At 29.3% G+C, this 15078-nt stretch overlaps 1 long non-coding RNA gene across 1 annotated transcript in view; it reads right to left on the bottom strand.

Annotated features, from left to right (window-relative positions):
• The window catches only part of LOC148311498 (uncharacterized), a 124503-nt gene extending 111084 nt beyond the window's left edge, over positions 1-13419 (bottom strand). The window contains exon 1 of the long non-coding RNA XR_015837245.1: positions 12724-13419. This is a non-coding gene — a long non-coding RNA (uncharacterized LOC148311498). The remainder of the gene's footprint in view (positions 1-12723) is intronic.
• Positions 13420-15078: the final 1659 nt, after the last annotated feature.

Below are 15078 nucleotides of genomic sequence, written 5' to 3'. Positions count from 1 at the left end.
GAAATATTGTGTACGTACGTAATATTTTCCGATTCCAATTTAAACGCTAGCAATCATCATTGTCTTTTTTGTCAATTGCAGGTGCTTAAGGCAGTCATTTCAAGTTGATTTCAGACAACAGTTATGAGGCATTGTAACACATTTCACGTATACCTACTTTTCTTCAGTAAAAACAAAGGTCCTAAGGTAATGATCCCAGCATTTCTTCATCTATGTATACACATATCGCTCACTCCTTTTAAGAACGTCATCAACCAAAAAACTTATTTTTTCAGGAATACGTTTTTAAAGTTTTAAAATATAATAAAATTTATTAAAAATAAATATCAAGTCACTTATTGAACCTTTTATTGTGCGACAGACCTTTTTTGGTAAAACCTGAAGGTTTTTTCTCCATTGGAAAAATATTTAGTATATTTAAAAAAATAATTACACAATTCATTTTCTTAAAAAAAACAACACTTTCTGCCCTGTAGCGGGTAAATATTAAGTAAAAAATATGCCGCTTTTGCTGGGATATAGTACATTTTCTGGGCATACCGAAAAGATGCATAACTGAAAATTGACGATTTTTGAAATATGATTATATATGAATATGATATATTTATATATATATATATATATATATATATATATATATATATATATATATATATATATATATATATATATATATATATATATATATATATATATATATATATATATATATATATATATATATATATATATATATATATATATATATATATATATATATATATATATATATATATATATATATATATATATATATATATATATATATATATATATATATATATATATATATATATATATATATATATATATATATATATATATATATATATATATATATATATATATATATATATATATATATATATATATATATATATATATATATATATATATATATATATATATATATACATATATATATGAAACTACATAAAACAAATGAGTTATTTAATTTCACAAGTTTGTTTTTGCTCTCCTATAAAATTTGGTCTGACACAGATATACCCCTTTGCCTTTACACTACTGATGTATGTACATATTTTTTTCTTCTTTTTTATCTATACACGACATTTATTAATCGAAATCCTAGAATTCGGAGCGCAATACTAATCGCTTCACCTTCAAAGAGCCGATGGTCAAGTCTGTTGATCTGTCGATCTGACGAGATGCACAGATTGTATGGGGGTCAATGAAAAAATATGCACAAGGTCCATCTGTAATATAAAGATCAAATAACCAATAATGTTATATCACCGGCCTTTTATTACTTTTGTTTAATAGGCTGCGACATCTACAATTCAAATGGGATTTGTACCATTATTATTTTGAGAAATAAAAATACTTTGTTTTTTATCCACTAAATTTTTTAATAGCAACCAACTAGTTTCGGCAACAACCTGTTGCCCTCTTCAGAGAGGGCAACAGGTTGTTGCCGAAACTAGTTGGTTGCTAATAAAAATGTGAGTGAATCAAAAAACAAAATATTTTTATTTTTCAAAATAATATATCAATATGACCCACAAAGTTAATGCTTTCAATATTCAAAACAGGGATTTGTACCCGCTGATTACTGACTATCTAACCGTTACGCGCTTCTCCGCATAGGTAGGCAGAGAGAACGCCACACCAATAAGGAACAACAGGATAGAGAAATAAACGTATAAACAAATGTTTTGAATTTTGAAAGCATTAACTTTGTGGATCATATTGATATATTATTTTGAGAAATAAAAAGACATTGTGTTTTGATCCACTCACATTTTTATTAACCAACAAGTTTCGGCAACAACCTGTTGCCGTCTTCAGGGTTTAATTTAAATCAAACTGTTTATAAAATATTCCTTCCAACCAATTATTTCAGGAAGCTGAACTTTTGGAGCTACGAAAAATCTATTGCCAACAGTGTCTAAAATATGTTTATATGCGCAGACATTTAGTTCCTAAAAAAAATAATAGATCTTACCTAAGAATTAATAATTTATTAGAAATCCCTTTTTGTAAATCCAGACTTGCGCAAAGACACTCATTTTTCATAGCTCCAAAACTGTTCAACTTATTCCACAAAGACTATTTGTTAGATGTTAATTCCCTAAGTTTGTCTAAATTTAAAAATTTGCCATGAAAATTTATTGAAGAGACAGATTTAAGCTCCTTTTTCTTATAACATTTTGAGTGTGTCCAAATACTTGTTCACAAAATCTGGATTATCTCCAATTACAGGAGTTATTTTCGTATTATTTTTTAACATCTCATCAAAGATGAATAAGAATATGGAAGTCTGGGCATTTACGGGGCTGACGACAAGTGATCACTTTACACACGTGTAACATTCGCCAATTCTACCCATTATTGACAACCACACTACTCAAATTCTTGGAAGTTCTAAATATATGAAACAATTTAGAAACCTTGTTCTTGAATCACTAGAACTTCACTAGACATCTATTGGTGAGATGTAAAGAAGCTTTTTATTAAAAAATAATAAAAAAATAAAAAATAAATAAAAAATTTAAAATGAAAATAACTCCTTTTTCTTATAGTTACATGCTTGCTAAATTTACTTGATACTTTTTCATCTTTTTTCTGATAGTCAAGTATTTTTTTGTATTTTATATTAACACTATTAATCTAGTTCTACTTATAAAACCTATACCCTTATACCCTTTACTATGACTAAATTATATTGTATACCCACACACAGGCTTTGCCTTTGTGGGATCTTTTTTTGTATTCATATTTATATTTTTTCATATTTTTTTATTTGAATTTATGTAACGTAATGCAAAAGAATTTAAAATAAAGAAAAACAAGTAAAACTTAAATTAAAAAAGAAAATACTTCAATAATTAAGTTAGCATGTTTTGCTATTCATGTTTTGCTATTGGCGCACGCCGTTTTCCAAGATAAGATTGCTTAACGCATTCAATGTAAGCTTAAATATCTGTTTCACGCAGCGACCTTGTATCGTAATATGAACTGCAATATACTCGTAGTGAATTTCAACGCTTTCCCGTCGAACTCGATATACGAGTAAATAAAAACGCAAATTAACCTACAACGCAATACATGGGGGTTTCCAAAAACTTAAGGTATTTATATGTTACTTAAAACTATGCAGGGCAAGTGCAGTGGCGTGCATTCCATGTAGGCAGAAAAGAGGTGCCTATCTTTACTTACCAGGGTGACATATAAAAACGTCACCAGAAACCACCCTACCTTACTGAGTAGTACAGGTATATTGAATGTTTTTAAATGTAAATTCACAGTAAAATCGGGATACAATTTTATATTGTTTCACATTTGACTTAGTTCAATAACAAAAAAATGCTTTGCAGGAGCAGATCTGTCAGGAAGCCTAGATGCTTCTGTATCAGATCTGGGCATGCGGTGGGACAGCTTTCAATACTGAGTAGTACCAGCTTACCTTACTACCTACATCTATTGCCTACCCTAGTAAAAAGTACCAAGCTTACCCTACTACCTACCTTTACTGCCTATCTTAATTAATTCTCTGTGCATGCCACTAGGAATGTGGGATATCCAAATAGAAAAATATAAAATCTCTAACCTAACGTTCACCATTCTACCCATGATTGACAGCCAAAGTACTAAAATTTAGTATTTTTCAGATATATGAATAATTTCATAACAGAGTTTATATGAGTTCACAACAGCCATCTCTATGTTGGATTAAGAAAACTTATATTAAGCAGAAACTCTTTAATTTGGATGTTGGCCAGATCTGAGCCCCGGATTATTTTTATATAACTAACTAACAAACCATCACGCCGCTTCCCCGCAGGGGTGGGAAGAGAGAATAGAGCGCCACACCACTGTGTCTTTGCAAACATTCTTCGCCTCTTCCACGTTCATGCATCTCCTCATACAAACCCGCCGATTGTTACGACTCCTAACCTGACCTCTTTCAAGTATTTGGCGTACCTGATCGTGCCATGATAATTATTTTTATATACTTTATATAAATCGTTTGAAAATATGATTTTTTTATGCAGCTTATAATTTGATCAGTTAATTGCATTCACAACACTTTGAGTTTGTCAAAATACTTGTTCACAAATATTAATGTCCGAAAGAAGTCGACAAAAAATTAGGGTTATAGGGAATAATCCATAAGGTTTAGTGGTCTCTGAGAAAATATGATATGAAGAATAATACAAATAAATTATGTAAATAATGAAAAGTACTTTTATTTTATTGAATGTATTTGAAGTATGATCATCTGACGATGTGTTTATAAAAAGATATATGACAGATGTTCCAATGGTGAAATAAGGTATGAATGCAAGGCTGAGATAAGCACTGTCGATAAAATAAAGAAAGGTGTGGTCAGATGGTTTGGACATACGAGGAAAGAATGGGAAAACAAATATATGAGGCAAATATTAAATAAACATATATATATATACATATATATATATATATATATATATATATATATATATATATATATATATATATATATATATATATATATATATATATATATATATATATATATATATATTGTATATATTTATATATATATATATATATATATATATATATATATATATATATATATATATATATATATATATATATATATATATATATATTATATATATATATATATATAAATATATGTTTGTATATATATTTTAATGTTTTCTTTTTTCCTAACCATTATTCGCATCCAGTGGTGCATAAGGCACTGTATCGTATTGAGGCAGCGTTATCTTGAATTACATGAAGGCAAAGTGATACTCCTGCGCTTTAGGAACCAGTCCAGGATGGCATTAAATAAATATTAGAATGTACAATTAACAATATTTACTACCGCCCCCTGGGAATCGAACACGGGACCTCCAGCGCGGTAGCTAAGCGCGCTAGCCATTACGCCACAGAGGCGGATATACATATATACAAATACATACATATAAACGTTACGTTATTTGTGTTACGCGTGTATTTAGTGATCACTTAAACCTATTTACTAAACCTTAAGGGCGTTTGTGTACTACACGGAATTTCACCGTCCGGCACGTCAGTTGGCTTGGATTGGCTTGTGCTTTTGTCCATATTTCTTCAGATCAGTGGTCTTGATCGGTGCGTGAACACGTTGCGCGTAAATTCGATCACGCCAAACTGTCGTAGTCGCTTTTATTTTTCAAAAATAGGCTGCCGGATAAAATTCTGTGTAGTGCACAGTGTCTTTATTATGACACATCATAAGCCCTGTAAATACCCAGCTTCCATATTTTTCTTCATCCATATTGAAATGTCAACAAATATATCGTAGTCGTACAGGAGAAAGTGACCAACTAACAAAATGTAAAATGTTCAGGAGGGCCATTTAAGTCACTTTTGCTTGGCAATAAAGTACACATCAAAGCAGTTGGTCATTTTTAACAAGTCAATACATCATACTTCCAAGTATAAAATCCTCTGGGATTTTTCGCAGGGCAATATTAAGCTAGTAAGATATCAAATAGTCAATGATCACGTTTTTGTAAAAAATGCACTTGGTCACTTTCTCCTGTATGACTACAATACATCAATTTGTTCATATTCAATTTTCGTTCATGGAAAATTTAATCGAATTTAAGACTTATGTAACAATACTATCCATATTATATACAGCATAAAATTCAAATTATTCCATCGTAATTCCCACAAGAGTGATGTAACGAAATATTGACCAGCCAGTCGACTGGAAACAATTTAGTCTCATATAACACCGAATTACATTTATTACGGATAATCGACTTTTAGAACGATGCCCCAACTATAAAACACGGAAGTAATAGCCCAGTGAATTTTTGTTGTCAAAGATTCCAAGAATTTGAGCACTGTGGTTGTCTATAATGGATAGAATTGGTGAATGTTACACGTGTGTACATAAAGTGATCACTTAAACCAGCCTATGACGGTCGTCAGCCCCGTAAATACCCAGACTTCCATATTCTTCTTCATCTTTGATGAGATGTCAAAAAATGATATAGTTTTTCAGTCATTTAAAAGCTACAATGGTGCTTTGTGTATACGTTGAAATATCGCTCACTCCTTTCAAGAACGTCATAAATCAAAAACCGTCGATTTTCAGTTATGCATGTTTTCGTAATGCCCAGAAACTGTACTATATCCCAGCAAAAGAAGCATATTTTTAACTTAATATTTACCCGCTACAGGGCAGCAAGTGTTGTTTTAGCATTTTGAAGAAAAGGTAGTGTTAAATCTTTTTTTAAATAAACTAGTTATTTTTCAGATGGAGAAAAAACCTTCAAGTTTAGCCTAAAAAGATCTTTTGCACAGTAAAAAGTTCAATAAGTGGCTTAATATTTATTTTTTATAAATTGTATTATATTTTTAAACTTTAAAAACATTCTCCTGAAAAATCACGTTTTTTTATTTATGACGTTCTTGAAAGAAGTGAGCGATACGATATAATTGAATCAATTGTCGTTTATTTCGGCCAAAGAATTCACGATACATTATCGTATTCGTATATCACAAATGAAAAGAGAAAATAATGATTAGTCAACGGATGTGTATCAACTAAAAAAAATCCTCTCTAATCGATATTGGGAGAATGTTATAAACTTTTGGTGTAGAAAAGAAATACAACAAAAAAACTCGTTTTAGACAATCTTTAAATTTAAATATTTTATATGGGTATGCTATGCATGGATATCGCTTACTCCTTTCAAGAACGTCATAAATCAAAAATCGTAAATTTTCAGCTGTGCATGTTTTACGGAATGCCCAGAAAATTTTCTAAACCCAGAAAAAGAGGCATGTTTTTAACTTAATATTTCTGCCGTTTCCGGGCAGAATTTTTTTTTTAAATAATATATATATTTGATAGCGGTCAGGTTAGAAGTCTAAATAATTGGTGGGTATGTATAAGGAAATGCCTGAATGGGAATGAAATGAAAAATGTTTGCAAATACAAAGTACAATGATTAAAGAAAACACTTGTTTTATACAACTTGAGTTTTATTAAAGACTACATGTTTCAGAAGTTAAACTTCCATCATTCAGGTCTGTATAGTAACTAAAATATAAAATATAAAATTGTTCTATAAATAAGGAGAGGGGAAAGATAGGGGGAGGGGGTTAGTCAAGGGACGGAGATTGAACACAAAGGAAAAATGGAAAGGAAAGGTGAAGAATTTTGAAACAATATAACCTTGAATTCATTCAGGACATTCGGTCGTAGGTTTTGTCCTTCCCGCTGAATGTCCAACACCTTTTATCAATAAACCTCCAAAATATTATTAGTGCGGTCACAAAACATTTAAAAAAATGAGAAAAAAGTTTAAGTAAAATCATTACAAAAATGTTTAAGTAAAATCACTAATATGGTGTCCGCCTCCGTAGTGTAATGGTCAGCACGCTCGGCTACCGATCTGGAGATCCCGAGTTCGATTCCCAAGGGGGGTAAAATAAATATAAGTGATTTTTTCACTGTCATATTTATTCAATATTACCATGGACTGGACGCACTGCCCTATGCACCATTGGGGTGCAGATAAGGGTTTTATTTATTATGGTATCACTTAATTTTGGGTGCTTTGCCAATAAAAAAAATACAAAAAAAAACCTTTTCTTTGTTCTCTATTGAGTGGTATTTGTTTATTTTGCTTTCCTCGAAAACTTCAGCTGGTATTACAGCCAACATATTGATCGTTTTCAATCGTGAATAGGTGTTGTGGCAACAATCCACTTGTCGAAAAGTGTCGAGAATTCGTTAACACGCAACAAACCAGTCCGAGTTGCGTCGAGTCACTTCTTGCAGTGGTGAACTTGCAACAGAGCTGTGACGCAACGCCACCGTCGTAGCTGGTAAACCGACAGCCTACGGTGGAACCTCATACAACGACCATATCGACGTGCCCTACGTATATCGCTCACTCCTTTCAAGAACGTCATAAATCAAAAAACTTGATTTTTCAGGAAAACGTTTTTTAAGTTTTAAAATATATGACAATATATTAAAAATAAATATCAGGCCACTTATCGAACTTTTTACTGTGAAACAGATCTTTTTAAGAAAAACCTAAAGGTTATTTGAAAAATATTTAGTAAATTAAAAAAAAATAATAAAACAATACCTTTTCTTCATTATACAAAAACAACACTTTCTGCCCTGTATCGGGTAAATATTAAGTTAAAAATATGCCTCCTTTACTGGGATAAAGTACATTTTCTGGGCATTCCAAAAACAGCAACTGAGACTTTTTTATTTATGACGTTCTTGAAAGGAGTGAGCGATATGCTTCTTGTCTTATGTTTTTCTCATTGATTTCTTTTAAATGTGCGTCTTGTGCCTATTTATTATACCTGTTTATTGATTTGTATTTTGCCATGTATTAGTTTTGGTTATTTAAAAAAATCTTTATTGTAACTTTACTATTTGTGTTCCTGTCTTGTTAACCTTAATCCCATGTCCCAAAATGAGAAATAGAAATTACTCATCGGGAATGTTATATGTATTTATGACTTATGTATGTAATATGTTTTGAAATAAATAAATAAATAATAAATAAAGTGCTCTAACTACATATTTCTCAATTTTGATATATTTGGTGTACGTAATTGACTGTTATCTACAAATATAAACAAACAAACAAAAATATAAAAAATAAAAAATAAATTACGCCTAGTTTCCAGGCGTATAAGACGCTATCTACATCGAATTTTCGAAATGAACTGAACTCCTAAAACGCTAACTACATAATTTTGACAAAGCTTGAAGTTTTAAAACGATTGAATACATTATTTTATCGTGTTTTTCAATGTATAACACCAGTTTAGAATTTCAGATAAAACCGTTAGTTAATAAATAAAAATACGTTAAAAAATCTTCTAAGGTCTCTCCTGTAAAGTAACAGATTTGCAGATAGAGTACTTTACGTAGGGGCCGTCGATACCTCACAGAGTCTTGCTCGTTGTGTGAAACACTCGTGAAGCGCAATTTTTGAAAAAAATTATTCATTATTAAATTTTAACTATACACACACATATAAATACGTATACTGTATGCATTTATTAAAAAAATAGTATTTTTTAAAATAACATAATTAATAAAAGTATAAATAATTTTTAAAAAAACAGAGGTAATATATAATATAATTAAATTAATTTAATAGTATAAATTTTGAATATATTTATATATATATAAATATATATATATATATATTTATATATTTATATATATATATATATATATATATATATATATATATATATATATATATATATATATATATATATATATATATATATATATATATATATATATATATATATATATATATATATATATATATATATATATATATATATATATATATATATATATATATATATATATATATATATATATATATATATATATATATATTTATATATATATATTTATATATATATATATTTATATATATATATATATATATATATATATATATATATATATATATATATATATATATATATATATATATATATATTATTTGCATTTAAGGCATTGTAACACATTGTACATATCGCTCACTCCTTTCAACAACGTCAATATCAAAATTCGCAAATTTTCAGTAATGCAAATTTTCGGAATGTCCAGAAAATGTACTATATCTTAGCAAAAGCGGCAAATTTTAACTTAATATTTACCCGCTACAGGGCCTAAAGTGTTGTTTTTGCATTTTCAAGAAAAGGTTCTGTTTTTTTTTTTTAAATCAAATTTTTTTCAAATGGAGAAAAAACATTCAGGTTTTATCTTAAAAGATCCGTTGCGCAGTAAGGAGTTCAATCAGTGGCTCGATATTTATTTTTAATACATTTTATTATATTCTTAAACATTGAAAACGATCTCCTGAAAAATCAAGTTTTTTTAATTTATGACGTTGTTGGGAGTTAGCGACATCTCAGCCTTGCATCCTTCCCATATTTCACTATTGGAACATCTACCGTACACAATTTTACCGCACTGAGAGATCACATTTCGACTGCACTCAGTATACTTTCATATTCTTTTTCAAACTTCATGCTTCACTTCCATACATAAAGATAAGAACCAAAAACCATTGGGCATTGCTATTTTATCTATACAGAGTGTTATATTAATTTGTAGTTAGTTAATGTAGTATCAATAAAATACTTTCTTTTTTATTCAAGGGACGTAAGGCTACCCTATGGAAATATTTTAAATATTTTTTTCTTGATATGAGTATACGTTATTGCTAAAATTTAAATGTCAAATACTTAAATAACCTTCCTACTGAAATAAAAAAGGAGTAGCTTTTAAATTCTTTAAATGAATTAATAATAATAATAATAAAACCCTTACCGCACCCCAATGGTCTATAGGGCACTGCTTCATATAAACGCAGTGTTATCTCGATCGTTTACACATGAAGGAACGGTGATCAGACCTGCACTTCAGGTACCAGTCCAGTGTAATATTGAATAAATATTAGAGTGAAAAAATCACTTATATTTATTAAACCCCCCTGGGAATCGAACCCGGGGCCTCCAGAACGGTAGCCGAGCATGCTGACCAGTACACTACGGAGGCGGACGATTAAATGAATTAATGTCTATTAATTATATTAATTGAAGAGAAAAAATACATAATTTGGAGAATTAAAGTAACTTTGTTTTTTGATCCACTCACTTTTATAATTAAAACCAACTAGTTTCGGCAACAGCCTGTTGCCATCTTCAGGGTTTGTTTTATAACTTAACAGACACACATAATACATCAAAGAAACAGTGAACAAATTAATATGTTTTGATAGGGATAGGGGTAGGGGTAGTTGTGCTTAGGTTGGGTTTGATTTTATAGGAAAATAAAATAAAATGGGACATAGACTTCACATTTTTCCTATAAAATCAAACCCAACCAAAACACAGTTTCAAAGTTATTTGAATTATCCATATAATATATTACTATGATCTACAAAATTTGTGCTTTAAATATTTTTAAAAAATGGGAAAAAAATAAACACCAAAATAATACATATATTAATAGATTTATATTATCCACTGACACTTCGTGATGGAATTGCATTTTTAATTTATTATTAGATTAAAACCAATATTTTTAGCTTTTCCACTTTTTTATTTGACCAGCGACTGGGTTTCGTCGTTACCGACATCATCAGACTGGTACATCTGACTGGTACATCAGACATATATTAAGTTCAAACAATAAACATTGGGTGTAAGTCCCTCTCCAAGCACAAGAACTTAGACTCTTTAAAGAAGAAGTAACTAGTATACTCCAGCGTAATTAGTAAGATATTTTACAAGTAGAAATGTCTAGCAAATGATGTACATTGTAATATCTTTGCAACTATATTAAATATATGTTATTGATGAATTTTTACGACTTGTTTCAAAGAAATTGTTTACGATTCGGTTATTTTATTCTATAACCCATGCCTAAATCTCTCTATTCACTGCAATATTTGATTTCTGAAATTTCTTATATCCCCTTATATTAAGGTATCACTATAAACAGTTTTATACTATTCTTCTGAAATCAAGAAATGTTTGCATTTGATTAGAGAATGTAGTTATCACATTATGCAGTTTATTTTTCATATTAGCGGTCTAGGAATCTTGCCAGTAAACAAGTTTTTTTACAGAGACCGTTTCAATGAAAAATCCTCCATTATAAATAGATACTTAATGTAAATATCGATATATTATAAATGTTTATTTAAATATGTATTTTTAAAATAATGATGAGATGCTGAATGTATGGAGAATGAAAAGAGTGAAAGAATTTAAAAATAAATGTTTTCTTTACTATAAGGAGATGAATATATATATATATATACAATATATATATATATATATATATATATAATATATATATATATATATATATATATATATATGTATATATATATATATATATATATATATATATATATATATATATATATATAATATATATATATATATATATATATATATATATATATATATATATATATATATATATATATATGTATATATATATATATATATATAAATATATATATATATATATATATATATATATATATATATATATATATAAATATATATATATATATATATATGTATATATTTGAAATACTTGATCATGCCTCGAGTTTTTCTCGGTCTTTCTTTGCTTCTATTATCAACCGAATTTGCCTCATAAATTTGTTTAACTGTTTTTTCTTCACTCGTTCGATCCACATGCCCAAATCATTTCAACACACTTATATTAATTTGCTGAATTATGCTTATCTCAGTCTTTCTTTCTTTCCTTATATCACCGTTAGAACGTCAATCAAACATCGGTTTTGTATAGACATTCATCTTTATAATGGTAATGCTCATCTTAGCGTTGCATTCATTCCTTACATCACCATTGGAACATCTACCATACGTGGTTTTGCCGCACTGAGAGATCGCATTTCGACTGCATTGAGAGAAATTTCATCCTTCTTTTGCCAACTCTATGCTTCACTTTTTTACATTAGGGTTGGAACCATGACTCTGTTGTGCACTGCCAGTTTAGCTTTCAATGAAATGTCTTTACTAGCTGTAATTAATTTTCTAAATCATTTTATTTTATTTAAAATATTATAATATATAAACCGTATAAAATACGTCGAAATAAATATTAAAAAATAAACTTACTGCTTTTCGTCGAGTTTCAGCGAATCCATCTAATAAATAATCACTTTACACTTATTTTAAAATAAATATTAATTCGTTTGAAATTCCACTTATTTTTTTTAAAATAAATCACTCACGAATATATAAAATTTAACGCCATTTTTATAAACGTATTTTAACCTTTTTTTAATATTTTTTTTTAGTTGATCGTTAATATATGGTACATTTTGTTTCAAATTATTAAATATAGGAAAACTCCTTTTATTGTTGTATGGTATATCGTATCCTCTAGTCACAACACAATAATTTATTTACACTTTTTAAATCGATTTAGTTTCAATCTAATTAATACGATAAATATATTATTTAAGTCACAAAAATTCAATTCACTTTGTAGCAATTATGTGTATAGATTTTTTCTTACTTTTGAACTTTGCTCGTTCAGAAGGCACTCAATTAAAAAAATTCAAGATTTTCTAAATTTTCAAAAATGAATGTTTTTTTTTCACTACGCTTCGAGGGTTGTTTTCATGTTTTTTTTCACTATTTTTCGGGGGTAGTTTTCAGAGGCGCGCTTTCGTTTTTCTTGCTATATTTGTAGGGGGATGTTCTCGCCTATATGTCCTTACGCCAGGCACATTACCTGCGCCAGTCTGTGCGCGGCTGGGTTGGCACTATGGGCGACCGTACGTCTAGACCGCCTCGATGCGACTGCCCGAGATAGGCCGTGTGCGCCAAGCGCTCGCAATCCCTTCCATTCATAAATTTACCATGTTTACATACTTATATATATATATATATATATATATATATATATATATATATATATATATATATATATATTTATATTTAAATATATATAACCTAACCTAACCTAAACTAACCATATTTTTAACTTAATTTTTACCCGCTGCAGGGCAGAAAGTGTTGTTTATGCATTTTCAAGAAAAGGTATTGTTTAATTATTTTTTTAAATAAACTAAATATTTTTCAAATGGACAAAAAACCTTCAGGTTTTACCTAAAAAGATCTGTTGCACAGTAAAAAGTTCAATAAGTGGGTTGATATTTATTTTTAATACATTGTACTATATTTTTTACTTTAAAAACGTTCTCCTGCAAAATCTTTTTTTTTGGTTTATGACGTTCTTGAAAGGAGTGAGCGATATGTTATTGTTCTCTATTGGTTTTCCAAAGAGAACAAAGAATTAAGTAAAAAAAAAAGAGTGTTTTTATCCTTGTAAATTTTACGATAGTTCTTTATGTACCTCAAACATTAGAATAAGTCTAGTGGTCTAGGGTTAATGTGATATATTCACGGAAACAGTTTTACAAAGGAATTATTATACCTACCTCTTCAAACTCGGGTTAAGAAACAAAGTTTTATTCTTCTTCTTCCTGGCTTTATCCCAACTTATCTTATTAGTAGACTGTTGGGGTCAGCTCTCCTCGTCCTCAGGTTGTAGGTCCTTCTATCATGGACAACGTCACCTAGGCCACACCTTCGAATTACATTTTCATTCTGCAGCATCCATGAATTCTTCTGTCTTTCTCAAGATGCCTTTCGAGGAAGATCCATGTCGATTTCCTAGGTCATAACATGTTCAAGTTTTCTGCATCCTATGTGCCCATACCATCTCAATTGCCTTTTCTTCTACCTTACTATTGATGCCTGTTACAGCCAGGTTTTCACGAATCCATGAACTCTTTATTTTGCCTCTAAGGGACACTTCAGCTGACCACCTAAGCATTCGCATTTCAGCAGTTTCTAGTTGCGTAGAGTAGTTGTTATACTTTGTTCAGCATTCGAAGTCATAGAGGAAAAAACTTTGTCACACACACATTATACACACACATTTCTCACAATTCACTGTCACAAGTTTAAAATAATTCAAATCCTCTGAAGATATTAGACTTGGTATACTGTTAAGTCCTCAAGATTTTCTCTAAACTGAAGTTGGTTGACGCCATGTTGTTTTTTCTCTGTGCTTTGTTTTATCACCAGAACACTTTTTGAATTTCAAATTAAAGAAATACAAATTAAGTACTTCCTCGTAAAATATACATATTTATATTTAAAATAAGACAGCGTCGGCATAGATTGTTTCCCATTCTTATATACAGGACCAACCTGCCGATGGTTATGCCTGTAGGAAGATATGCTGAACAATATCTGTTCCATGTGCCTGAGGGGGTGTTCCCAAGCGGGATACTTCTACAACTTAAACAATTTATTTACTCGTAATTTTTTGTCTATATTGTTATTATTGTCTTTGTTTTTACTTTGTTTTTTTTTTGTGTTATTAATATATATATTTATATATAAAATAATAAATATAAAACCCTTATCCGCACCCCAATGGCGCATAGGGCACTG

Source organism: Brachycentrus maculatus, unplaced genomic scaffold (assembly GCF_059751285.1).
Source record: "Brachycentrus maculatus isolate JH-2025_06_01 unplaced genomic scaffold, ASM5975128v1 h1tg000063l, whole genome shotgun sequence".
Lineage (NCBI taxonomy): Eukaryota > Metazoa > Arthropoda > Insecta > Trichoptera > Brachycentridae > Brachycentrus > Brachycentrus maculatus.
The sequence above is the reverse complement of the archived record's forward strand: the minus strand, read 5'-3'. Positions and strand labels throughout refer to the sequence as shown.